Below are 13,043 nucleotides of genomic sequence, written 5' to 3' on the forward strand. Positions count from 1 at the left end.
TAAAGGACATAAGTCCTGGGGAAGAGATATTGTATAATTATGGAGATTCTGACTGGCCTTGGAGAAGAAAGGTATTAACAGATTGAAATAATCCTTTTACTTTATTTGAAAGACACAGTTTACAGTAAAAACAGTTTTTAACCATGTGGAAAAGTGTTAGTACTTGATTTAGAATCCACACAGGTTTGTTCTGAGGTTGAACTAATTGATTTCTTTAAAATTTCCATAAAATGTTTTATAACATTGTATAGTTGACCTTTTGTTAATCTGATTACACAAATCTTTCATATTTTACAGGTTTGTTCTGAGACTGAACAACAGGTGCATGATTTGGTCAGCTGTGCAGCAGGAGATGGGTCAAAGGAGGTAAGTGTGTATTTCTAATGATCAACAGGTAGTTAAATCTCCATTAACTTTAGTAAAATGATGCAAAATCCTTATAAACTGTATGATTTCTTTAAAATTTCCATAAAAATGTTTTATAACATTGTATAGTTGACCTTTTGTTAATCTGATTACACAAATCTTATTTTACAGGTTTATTCTGAGACTGAACAACAGGTGCATGATTTGGTCAGCTGTGCAGCAGGAAATGGGTCAAAGGAGGTAAGTGTGTGTTTCTAATGCTCAACAAGTACACTAATAAATAAATCAGTAAAATAAAAGGTAAAAAACGGCAGCTGTGGTTGCCAGTACTTTACCGTTAAAAATACGGTACACACCGTAAAAGTAGTTCCTCATTTTTATGGTAAACTACCGTATTTCATTAATTTATAGAGGTAATATGTCTGTATTTTGAATTACCAACATCTACACATATTTTGTTACACAGTTAGACATGTTAACACAGCCACATGCAGGTGGTGATGAGTAAGTTATATAATGAACCAAAGCTCATCACTAACAACTTTTCCCACAAGCAGTAAATGGTATCAGTATATAGAAGGTGCTCAGTGTCATTCACACAGCTACTAAACACCAGTATGGTAAAACAAATAAAATTTAAGTCATGAAAAAAACATTGTTTATCAACATTAGATGAAACCTAAATCTCTAATGTACATAACTGATGGAGAAACAACTGCAAAGATCCATAATAATGTCAACAAAAAGCATAAAAAGTGATGTGCCATACAGGGAACTGGGAAAGTCAATTTATGGTTATTCGCTGTATATATTAAGGAAACATACCGTTAACCAGGTTACAGATTTTTACTGTAGTATTTTTACAGTTTTTTTACCGTTGAAATCACGGCCATTTTTTACAGTGTAGTTAAATCTCCATTAACTTTGGTAAGATGATGCAAAATCCTTATAAACTGTATGATTTCTTTAAAATTTCTATACAAATGTTTTATAACATTGTATAGTTGACCTTTTGTTAATCTGATTACATAAATCTTTCATATTTTACAGGTTTTTTCTGAGACTGAACAACAGGTGCATGCTTTGGTCAGCTGTGCAGCAGGAGATGGGTCAAAGGAGGTAAGTGTGTGTTTCTAATGCTCAACAGGTAGTTAAACCTCCATTAACTTTGGTAAGATGATGTAGAATCATTACTTTAACATTACAGATGATTAGGACTGTGTGCTGCAATGAATTCTCACATATCCTGATTGTTTGATCTAAGAATTCACTTGTATTATGTAATTTTCACATTAGTTGTTTTGGATACTCAAAGCATCACCATGTACTGCCGTGTTATCCAAAATTAATGTTTAGTACTCAAACCTTTTCAGATCTCAACAACGTCTGATTCTCAGCTGACATGTCATGACAACACTCAACAGGTAAATGAGCATTTAATAAGCATTTATTTATTAAATGTTCTTTAGTTGGCAACAACAGTGATTTTTAATTACAATCAAACTTAAAGAATTGAAAGATAGCGATAGGCTGATGATACACAGGACAACATTTTGAGCAATCTTGCCAGGCAACTTTTTTTAAGCAATGTTGAATCTGCATACTTTAAATCAGTCATGGGCCCTGTGTCTCATCTGGTTGCCCACTGATGCCAACAATGACCTAAGTTGCCCCGCAACGTTGCTCAAAAAGTTGCCCCATGTATCATCAGTCATAGGAATTGTTTAATTTACAATAGTATGGAGGATGGTTCATTCTGAGCTATTATGTGTATCATATGTCGGATGTCCCCATACTTACTACTTTAGTCATGTAGTGGGGGATGGGTAGAAGTTCAGTGTGTGTTTTGTCCAACGGCACCATGGTTTGTGTGTCGTATGTCCCCATACTTACTGCTTTTGTCATATGTCCCCATACTTACTGCTTTTGTCACGTTGTGGGGGATGGGTAGAAGTTCAGTGTGTGTTTTGTCCAACGGCACCATGGTTTGTGTGTCGTATGTCCCCATACTTACTGCTTTTGTCATACCATTCAGAACAGTGCAATTCATTTAGGAATTTGTGCAATTAAAAACTTGTTTAAACCTTAGCCCCTTGTCTTAAAGGTGCCATAGAATGAAAAACCTTGAAATTTACCTTGGCATTGTTGAATAATATGGACAGATAAAACCATATTTGCCCCCTAAGCCACATACCTTCTATATAAATATCAGAGACCAATTTAAATATTGTATCAATGCATTCTATTGTGCCTTTACCACCCAACTATAGTAATATAGTATAATCTCTTCTAATCAACCATAACTTTTTTTTTCCAACAGAACTGTAAACATTTCATAATTTCCTCAGTAGTATCAAGCTTGAATAAATGTGATTGCTGTAGTGGTCCTTATTCCGCTTTTAAGTGGGCTGGTGTGAGATGTAAGGGTAAGTATTTTGTTCTGAAAATTTTTATATTTTTTAAAATGTTTTACCATTGAAACCCTAAAACTGTGTAATCTTGACATTCTAAATGTATCTTTAAATTAGCTTGAAAAAGCTGACATTTCTATCTTTCTTTCATTCTTTCTCAGTCTATCTGCCTGTGTAGTTGTGTAATCGATTCATATTTATATTAGTCTTCTCCTTTCTCTGTTTTTTATCTTATCGCCACACTTTCAAACACACTGATCATCTATCACTGTTTTACCTATCATTTTTTAAAGCATCTTTTCTTGAATAACCTTTTAATCAAATTAAACCAATCTTGTTTATTATACGCTCAATCTAGTTTGTTCCCGCTTCTGGCATAAAACTTGCTATGATAAAAATGTGAAGCCCAAACCTGACCCCTTAACATCCGTAAGTATGATTTATTGAATAGTCAGATATGTTTTATTTTTCAGCAATTTTCTTCCTTAGAATTAAGTTTTCTGAGTATGTACAAAAGATATGTTTACTGTTTCAGGATTCTGAAGTAGAATTTTCCAGTGAGAACATGTCGGATGAGGACTATGTACCTAATTCTGTCTCAGAAAGTTCAGACACAAGCAAAGCTTCTCCAGAAAAACTCTTAAACATTAAAAATACTGACGTGTTCGGCATCAAATCTACTGCAGAAATTCAAAATGGTAGACCATGCCAAGACAGTGTCATAGGTAAAGATTCACTCCCAAAAGTTCCAGTCTGCACAGCACAGCTTGAAATGCCTAGTAAGAAAGGCAAACAAGTACAAATATCGAAAGTTCACAGCGATGTAAGCGTTGGCAATACTGAAAACACTGTTGAGGATCTCACAGGCACAGGGGATGATCCATCTTTACACTCTTCAAATATATCTTCCTCAGTAAGCAAAAAGAATTACTGCTACATTTGTGGAAAACCACAGTCAAAATTTACACGCCACTTAAAAATCCATGAGAATTCCAACGTCGATGTTGCTCGGGCTTTGGCTCTACCAAAACATTCCAAAGAGCGTCTAAAACTTCTGAACAAACTGCGGAACAAAGGGAACTATGAACACAATGCAGATGTTTTAGCGAATGGGACTGGATTGTTAAAAATCAAACGTAAGCCAAAGAAAAGATATGAATCAAAAGATTGTGTGCATTGTATGTATTGCCATGCAATGTTTCTTCGAAAGGATCTTTGGAGACACGTTCGAAATTGTCTTTCCAAACCAGTGGAAGATCAGGCAGTGCCAGGAAGAAGCAGGGTATTGTCTTTGGCAACAATGTCTAATGCAGCCCTCTGCCAACAAATATCACAAGGTGTTTGGAAACTGCTAACTATGATGAAAGACGATGACATCTCTGCTGCTGTGCGGAGTGACTTTTGCATTCTTCAGCTGGCCCAGTCATTTTACAATAAACATGGGCAGGATCCCACTAAATATGACTATATTCGACAGAAGCTCCGGGAAGTTGGAAGACTTCTGCTGATTCTGAGAAAGGAATTTTCTGTACAGACTCTTGAAGATGCTGTAAGACCTGCAAATTTCAATGTGGTTATCCAGGCTGTCAAGAAGGTATCTGGGTTTGATGATGGAAAACACTCATTCCAGACTCCAAGCCTTGCCCTTAAGTTGGGCCACTCACTGAATAAGATATGTGACATTGTACATTGCAGAGCTCTAATGGCAGAAGATGGTAAGGGGATAAAGTCAACCCAAGCATTCAAAAAGCTGTATGATGCAAAGTGGTCTGAACTCGTTTCCCACACAGCTTTGACCACCTTGAATGAGGGGCGCTTTAACAAGCCATCTACCCTCCCTTTCACAGAGGATGTACAATGTCTTCACCAGCATCTTGAAAAGGTTGTTGATTTAGCCTCTGAGAACTTGAAACAGATGCCATCAGCACAAGTCTATGGCGACCTATGCAAAGCAACCCTTGCAAAAATAATACTGTTCAACCGGCGACGTGGAGGAGAGGTTGCAAAAATGCAACTCAAAGGTTTTCTAGAGAGGGACACAGCTCCCCTACATAAAGATGTTGCTGTTGGGCTAACAAAGTTTGAACAAAAACTTTGTACACATTTCAGTCGGGTGGAAATTAGGGGTAAAAGGGGGCGAAAAGTGGCAGTTTTGCTGTCACCAGACATGGTTGATGCCTTAACACTCCTCATAAGCAGAAGAAGGGAGTGTGACGTCCCTGAGGAAAACCAATTCCTGTTTGCTCGACCAAGCTGTTTGAGTTGTTATAGAGGACAAGACTGTCTGAGGATCTATGCACACGAGTGTGGTGCACAAAACCCGGAACTCCTCCGGTCGACCCAACTGCGCAAACATGTGGCAACTTTGTCGCAGGTGCTTAACCTGAAAAACCACGAGTTGGACCAAGTTGCGGACTTTTTGGGCCACGATATTCGTGTGCACAGAGAATACTATCGACTTCCAGAGGCTACAACCCAGCTGGCCAAGATTTCAAAGTTACTCCTCGCTGTGGAGAAAGATTCTCTCTCAAATCTCCAGGGCAAAACCCTAGAAGAAATTGAAATTGAAGGTAATGCTACTAAAGTTGTTTTTTTGAAATGACATTTTGAAGTTTACTGTACATATATTCATATCCTAAAGATAATCCCTAACGTACGGACCATAGATCTTAACAATATAATGTTCACCAAATATTAGAGTTATCACTATGTCTTCTATTTTTACTCTAACGTTAGCAATGTTAAGCTTACTTGATACTCAATTTTTTTTAGACAAGTTAGACTTTTCTGATTCGGAACATAGTGAAGACAGTGATGCTGAGGAGGCACATCCACAGACACAAACAGAAACAGGTAAAAACACATAAACATACAAACATCAAATCAGTAATGTCAGTGTAAGAAGTGGGCCATGTGATGCACCAAAACATTATACAGTAGTTCAGAGATGTTACAGAAGCATAATTCATATAGACCAAACACTGCTGCTGTTTGTTATAGTATTTTATTTTTCTATTCACAGATACAGACCCTGCCTTAGGAGGCCCATCTAAAGGTATGACAATACTAAAACTTTAACTTCAAACCCACATATATCAAAAGTATATATACTTTAGAAACCAAAATGAGTGTTATAAATGTTTAAAATTCAGTTTAAATTGCTTTTGATTGCTTAAATTATAATATTGTGTAAATGATGCAAGTTTTTGGGGAACACCTTACAGTATGGGTACATGAATTACCATGAATGAATGCATAAATTAATAGAGAATTATGTATTACTTCATCCATTAAAATCTCAATTATCAGGAACTAGCATGAGTTCAAAATCTTTTATTCATGACGTCATAGATGAAAAACACCTTAAGACATTCACTAAGAGGAGTACATCATCATGATTAATAGGTTATTATGCATGATCATGATGTTTTCTTTTTCACAGAAAACAAGATTTTTAATATCCATTATGGGTAAAGCTATGCTTATGGTACATGTACTGAATTATTATTTTTTTCAATCAAGTAAGACTGCTTGAATTATTAAAGGAATATACAAAAATCTGCATAATCATGCATGCATACAGGTTAGAAAAGTATATCAGTAACAGTAATTAATGTGAGTTGTGATGATGAGTGATGAGCACGTATATGTCTTCACATCACGTCTTCATAGCAGCCTGCATGTAAAAGGACAGACCCCCAACACTGGGGTATGTGAATTCTGTTGACATCCAAATACAGTAGTCATCATTAACTAAGCATTAATTTCTCATGACCTCATTATGTGTGACCCCTCAAGTACGGTGGTAACCTGGTCCACTGGAATACTGATAAACAGTGTGTTATTAAAGCGATAGTTCACCCAGAAATGAAAATGTGATGTTTAACTGCTTACCCCCAGGAGTCAGTGATGTAGATGACTTTGTTTCTTGAGTAGAACACAAACAAAGATTTTTAACTCAAACCGCTGCAGTCTTTCAGTCATATATGGCAATCAATGGGTCCCATGGCTTTGAGAGTCAAAAAACATGCACAGACAAAACCAAATACATGCTCTGGCATAGTAGTATTCTGTCTCGTGTATACGTTACTTATTTGTTTACACAGTGCAGAGAGATTCTGGTTGGGACAGCTAATCAGAATGGTAATTACCTGTGCTTAAACTGATTGTTGCAAACAAATTTTGTTTAGCCGTTGTATTCACAATCTCTGCACTGTGTAAAGAATGAGTGACATATACAGTCTGTATTTGGATGTAAGACTGCTGTATTTGGATGTCAACAAATTTCGCATACTCTGTGCTGTGATTGGCCAGTGTTGTGCTCTGTCTATATATAGCCTATTTTCATAGGCTACTATGAAGAAGACATGAACATACTTGATATCTCATATTCAGTTCTCACATTAATTGATATACTGTTCTAGCCTGTATGCATGCATGAGGTAATATTGATTATTTTTCTTTATTCCTTTTAATAATTCAAAATGAATTGAATTGAAACATGTACCATGAGCATAGGTTTATCTACGATGTATAGTAAAGACCTTGTTTTTTGTGGACAATGAAAATCATGATTGTGCATAATAAACATAAATCATGATGATGTACTCGTCTTAATGTCTTAAGGTGTTTTTCATCCATGAAGTCATGAATGAAAGACTGAGCTTGTGTTAGTTCCTGATAATTCATGAGATTCACACTTGCCATGAAGTGTTTCCATGTTTTGAATGTGTATTTTTTTTTTAAGATCATTGCATGAAGGACAAATATCACAGCAGGAGGGAAGAGCACGAACAACCTGGTAAAAGCACACAATCATAAAAAGAAAGAACACTGTACTAGGGACTTTTTTAGATCAATCATTTTAGCTGGTTTTATAATAAAGGAGGATTTTTTGCTAGAGATTTAAAGTTTCCACTTAAATGTGTAGAATAATTTATCAAATGTTTGAGTATGTTTCATCAGAACCTATATACAAAGCCATACTATTCATGCCACAGGAATGAAGAAAGCTAGGCAGCCTGTTGTGAACCCACCAGGCACCTCAGATGGTATGATCATCTACCTCACTCAGCCAGCATATCCATTAAGGTTTAATTTAATTCATGCAGACCAAGCAATACTTCTGTTTGTTATAGGGTTTTATTTGTCTATTCACAGATATTGAGACTTCCTTTGGAGGCTCATCTCAAGGTATGATGAGAAATTTTTTTTTTTAATGTTTTCTATATAGGCCTGTCATGATAACATTTTGTTGGTCGATATATTGCCCCATAAAATAATCGCAATAAGTGATATTATTGACATTTTAAGACCGTTTTATGCCAATGAATGTAAAATCATAATATAACAGCATAATAATGCAAGAAGGCCACGGACTTTCAATTGATGAACAAAGATTTCATTCATAAATTATTTAGATCATGAAAATTAAGTGTCCAAATATTAGATACCTTAAAAAACTTGAATAAACAGTAAATCCACATTTTCTTACAAATAGAAAAAAGACAAATGGACTAAGAACTGTTATGGAGATTTTTCCATCTACAGATTTTTTCTTTTTTTCCTCTGAAAAATAAGATAACATAAACACTATTGCTGAGAAACACAATCCCTATTTAACATTTTTTATGTTATTGTGTTTTTTATGTAAATATAAATGGTGATGTATTGCATTACCAAAAATTGAGGTCATGTACATTTATTGTGCGATAGGTCGATATATTGAATATTGTGACAGGTAGGGATGCAACAATTATAGATTTTGGTTGTACGATTATAGTCTGAGGAATAATCATGGTTTTGCGGTTATCACAGTGATTATTATTCATTAATTCATTTCAAAACACTATTAGTTAAGAAAATCATGTGAAAACTCATATTTTAAAGTGTTATTTATTGCTGCTCAGTAACAAAATAATATAGCACAAAATAATGATAAAAAACAAATAATAGTCCATTTCCAGTCCAGTAACAATTTTACACTGAAAATAAATAACAGAATAATAAATAAATAAAAATAAGAATAAAAAAAATTACCTATTGAAGAGAACAACTGTAGTTAAAAGCACTTGTGACCAACTATATTACAAAATTGTTTGGTATTTTCATTGAGTGTTTTTTTTTTTCTTTTTGGACCAGAGTAGAGACATTGAAAATGAAAAAGCTCTAACTGGCTTTTGACTTTACAATATAGCCTCCTTTTGAAAATGAATAATGCAGTACAGTAAGCATGCAGAAATGTAAGCATGTTCACATTCTCAGTACTCAGTCTTGACTGATGAGGAGACAGGATGTGGCCATTTGCGCTAAACACCCTTTCCGAGGGCACACTTGTTGCAGGAAAACCATGGTACTATCTGGCCACTTTTGAAACCATTGGAATGTTTTCCACATGTTTGATAGCATTTCATGTGCTGAAGCTTGTGACCTGTTCTTCTTTGCACTGGTGATTTGCTGTAATAGCCCAGACAGGCTCTTTTTGGTGATGGTGGATGAGGCCCTCACTGCAAGGAAACCAAACACATGGAAATAATGCAAAGCTTTCTTCATATTACTGGCGTTGTCTGTTGTAATTTCAGACAGGTTCTCTTTTTTTTTTATCTTCCAGTCCAGGAGCATGTTTTCTATTATTTCAGTGATATGCTCTGCTGTGGTCTTCTGAAAAAAAAAGAGTCTCAAAACAGTGAGTCTTTAGCTTCCAAACAGTAGAGAGGTAGTGAACTGTAAAGGGTTCTCCTCCACCACCATGGCTGGTCCACAGATCTGTGGTAACCCCAAACCACACACCCTCTGCCAGGTGGTCCTCCACACTTGCTTGTACTACCTTTTACATGGCTGGGATTTTGTTTGTGGAGCTTCTTGTAGGAACATTGTATTGTGGCACTGCCTTTTTCATCAGATCAGGAAATCCAGGTTTTTCCACAATCTGAAATGGCATCATATCTTTGGAGAAATAGGCCACTGCTTTATTCAAATCCTGGGTTTGTTTTGAAGTCCGAGCTTTCATTCATACATAATCATTTTAATAATTTGTAATAATTCGTCTAACACAGTTTGTTTAGGTTGCACTGAAAGCCATGCACAACTCTCACCACTACAGTGTTGATTCATTAACATTTAATTTCCTACCAACATATTTCATTCAAGTAATTTGTCACAGAATTGAACTTATGCATAACCTTTACTTGAGCGTGCAAAGCTGGATGGTGATCCTGCAGGTCCTGCATCAGATTAGATGTGTTCGATCCTTTATCAGCAACCTTTTTATGGCACGTTTTGCAAAAAGTTTTCAGGGGCTTCTTCAGAGGAAACCGTTTCACTGTTTGGTGCCTCAGCCATAGTTAATCCTGTGTGCGTGCATATTAGCCTCGGTCTCTTATAAGCTCTGAACTTTAAGCTAGCGCACAGTTGGCAAAACTTTGTTTAGTTGCAGCAGTTTTGTTTTGTGGAGCGGAAACGCTGTGTTGAGAAGACTTTATGATTAATTAAACATGACAAATTAAACGAATTAAATAGTGACAGGCCTAAATCTATATTAGGAAATAAGCATCCATGAAGTCAGGTCTTTAATTTCATTCTTTTATTTACAATTTGATATGTGATATTTGAGGAATGTAACATTGGGCCAACAGTTAAAACCAATTTTACAAGGATGTAACAAAAAAACGTAATAAATAAATTGCTCCTATTACTAAAACAAACATGATTAATGAAAACAGCAGCCCATAATTTTTTACTCTTACGGATTAGTGATCTATACAATAAGGCTTGACTAAAGACAAGGGTTGGTAAGAGTGTGGCTGGTTGGGAAAAGAGGCAGAGGAGCTCTGGTCGTCATGATGTTCACCCCAGGGTTCAGGAACCTGTTTTTCTCTTTTGTAGGGAATCACGAAAATTCTGCTGAAAAAAATCTGGACGATGCTAAAAGGAAGCAGAAACGAGCCTGGTCTTCAACTGAAATTTCAGCAGTACAGAGGCACTTCCGCGACCACATAGCAGGGGGTAAACTCGCCACTAAAATTGAATGCCAGCAGTGCAAGAATGCTGAGCATCCAGCTTTGGCTACTCGCACACTCCAAAACATTAGGGATTTTGTCAGGAATCGAGGCTTAACCCTAAAAAAGAAACCTTCTCATTAGGTGTTTTTGTTTTTTTACTTTTTGTTTATATGCAAGCGGAATATTCTTCTGCTGTTGAAGTTTGTTGATGGATATGCTTTTAGCAATGTTTAGTTTAACTGTTATGTTTTAGGAACAGTTAAATTATTTAAGATCGCCTCTTTACACTTGCATTAAGAGCGTTTGTTTTTTCGTTACACACAGTACACAGGATGTTTCTTGATACACAAAATGGTCTTGTGATGTAAAATATTAAGGGCAACTACTGTAATGTTGTTAAAATTAAACTTTGCTCGTTGTTCACAGACCGTGCATACTGTTATATGTCCACCGCTGGTTTGAATGTTGATTCTTTGCTTAAAATATGATCACCCACTCTGGGTTTGTCTGCAAACAACCGGCTAGACTTGCATTGTGGATAGATCGATAGATAGACAGACAGACTATCCCTTATGTCACTCCCAAATAGTACACCCTTGAATACACACTATTAAAGGTAAGGTTTTTACAGTACTATACAAAATTATTTTACATACTTGCACAATGTGTGGACCATGTGCTGAGTCTGACCATTGGTCCTCATAGATCAGGTATGTCCCTTTAATACACAGTCTTTACTATTGTGTATGTGTTAAACCATTGGCCCTCATATATCAGGTATGTCCCTTTAACACACAGTCTTTACTATTGTGTATGTGTTAAACCATTGGTCCTCATAGATCAGGTATGTCCCTTTAATACACAGTCTTTACTATTGTGTATGTGTTAAACCATTGGCCCTCATATATCAGGTATGTCCCTTTAACAAACAGTCTTTACTATTGTGTATGTGTTAAACCATTGGCCCTCATATATCAGGTATGTCCCTTTAACACACAGTCTTTACTATTGTGTATGTGTTAAACCATTGGCCCTCATATATCAGGTATGTCCCTTTAATACACAGTCTTTACTATTGTGTATGTGTTAAACCATTGGCCCTCATATATCAGGTATGTCCCTTTAACAAACAGTCTTTACTATTGTGTATGTGTTAAACCATTGGCCCTCATATATCAGGTATGTCCCTTTAACACACAGTCTTTACTATTGTGTATGTGTTAAACCATTGGCCCTCATATATCAGGTATGTCCCTTTAACACACAGTCTTTACTATTGTGTATGTGTTAAACCATTGGTCCTCATAGATCAGGTATGTCCCTTTAATACACAATCTTTACTGTTGTGTATGTGTTAAACCATTGGTCTTCATAGATCAGGTATGTCCCTTCAATACACTCAAATGACACTTTTGTGTGTTGTATAGCTAGTGTCCTTAGAAATCACATTAGTCTTTATAATACAGTTTTGTGTCGTAGGCGGGGCTTGTGTGTCAAATTATTAATAGTCCTCATAATTGGGTATATTTTCAGGTTGTTACATTGTAGATTGTGTTTTGTGTAAACAAACTTTAAAGTGAAATCTGTGTTGTATGGGTCAAAATAGATTTTTTGATCTTCATCACATCTCTGTAAAGCAAGTGAAAAGGGGTGTCCCCCTAATACACCAACACACCAGTTTGGGCTGCAGTGTCCTGGTAATTCACAAAAACCAGTATGTGTGTGTGTGTGTGTGTGTGTGTGTGTGTGTGCGTGTGTGCGTGCGTGTGTGTGCGTGTGCGAGACACACAGAAGGGCTTTTCACACTGTGCAGAACAGACGTGTCCTTCTCCACTCCCGTTTTAACCCGGTCAAAGAAATGTTTCACACTTGTAAGCATGGGTTAGCACTCATGTCATACAAGTGTGAGATACTGTGCTACAAGTAACTCTTATTTGACTGAATCAAATATATTTTTTCTGTCATGCTTTATTTCAGGATGTTAGGTGTTGTAAAGTGTCATTTGTGTCACAAGAATATCTGTGATGTTTGTTCCTCCTAATTATTTCTTTGTGTTTAACATTGTTAAAAGTGCAAAATCCAACACAGGCTCATTGGGAAAATGTGTCCAGGGTTACATTCTTGAGAACCAAGAAATATGAACCCCAGGTTACACAATGGCTGCATTTTGTGTGTAAAACAAATGCTATGAGGTTTACCGCTGACTGCTTACCTGTGGTGCTTGCTGGGAAACACCCACACACTCTCCCAATCACACACTATGGCA

At 36.3% G+C, this 13,043-nt stretch overlaps 2 long non-coding RNA genes across 2 annotated transcripts; both read left to right on the forward strand.

Annotated features, from left to right (window-relative positions):
• Positions 1-535: 535 nt before the first annotated feature.
• On the forward strand, positions 536-1,792 carry LOC130247496 (uncharacterized). Its single transcript, XR_008839553.1, has 3 exons — positions 536-606; positions 1,417-1,485; positions 1,740-1,792. It is a non-coding gene; the product is annotated as an uncharacterized LOC130247496 (long non-coding RNA).
• A 938-nt stretch (positions 1,793-2,730) lies between these two features.
• LOC130247495 (uncharacterized) lies at positions 2,731-3,912 on the forward strand. The gene is made up of 3 exons (XR_008839552.1): positions 2,731-2,792; positions 3,136-3,206; positions 3,313-3,912. It is a non-coding gene; the product is annotated as an uncharacterized LOC130247495 (long non-coding RNA).
• Positions 3,913-13,043: the final 9,131 nt, after the last annotated feature.

Source organism: Danio aesculapii, chromosome 20 (genome assembly GCF_903798145.1).
Source record: "Danio aesculapii chromosome 20, fDanAes4.1, whole genome shotgun sequence".
NCBI classification, from domain to species: Eukaryota; Metazoa; Chordata; class Actinopteri; order Cypriniformes; family Danionidae; genus Danio; species Danio aesculapii.